Here is a 415-nt window from a genome sequence, read left to right on the forward strand (position 1 = left end):
TCATTTACAAATCTGGAACATTCGTGGCCTATAGAGACCCCCTAAAAGGGGACACCCCCCCAAAGGGTAGAAGTGGAACCCTCAGGTAAGAGCAGAGCTCAGCGTGCAATATAGCACACCGCCCCTTTAAGAAAAATTCAGAACTCGTTCCAAATGGAAGAGAACATTTCTCATTGGTTGGTGGGACGAACATGGGGGGGCAAATCACACCCTCGTGGGGCATCAGCGCCCCTGTGTTACCATGCATTGTGGCAGCTCATCATCTTCGATAAGAGTAATGCACCACGGGGGGGGCAACAACGGAGATGGTGGGGTTGGCAGCCAGGAACGCAGCAACGGAGAATGTGGAGGCCAGGGCAGTGGCCAGCAATATTGGGGGGGGGCAACAGAGATGATCGGGGGGGGCGAGGCCAAG

The 415-nt window shown here is 54.9% G+C and overlaps 1 pseudogene; it reads right to left on the reverse strand.

Moving 5' to 3' along the window:
* LOC108802603 overlaps positions 1 to 415 on the reverse strand; it is a 13089-nt pseudogene that overhangs the window by 11756 nt on the left and 918 nt on the right.

This window comes from Nanorana parkeri, unplaced genomic scaffold (genome assembly GCF_000935625.1).
Source record: "Nanorana parkeri isolate BGI_ZX_2015 unplaced genomic scaffold, ASM93562v1 scaffold2977, whole genome shotgun sequence".
Lineage (NCBI taxonomy): Eukaryota > Metazoa > Chordata > Amphibia > Anura > Dicroglossidae > Nanorana > Nanorana parkeri.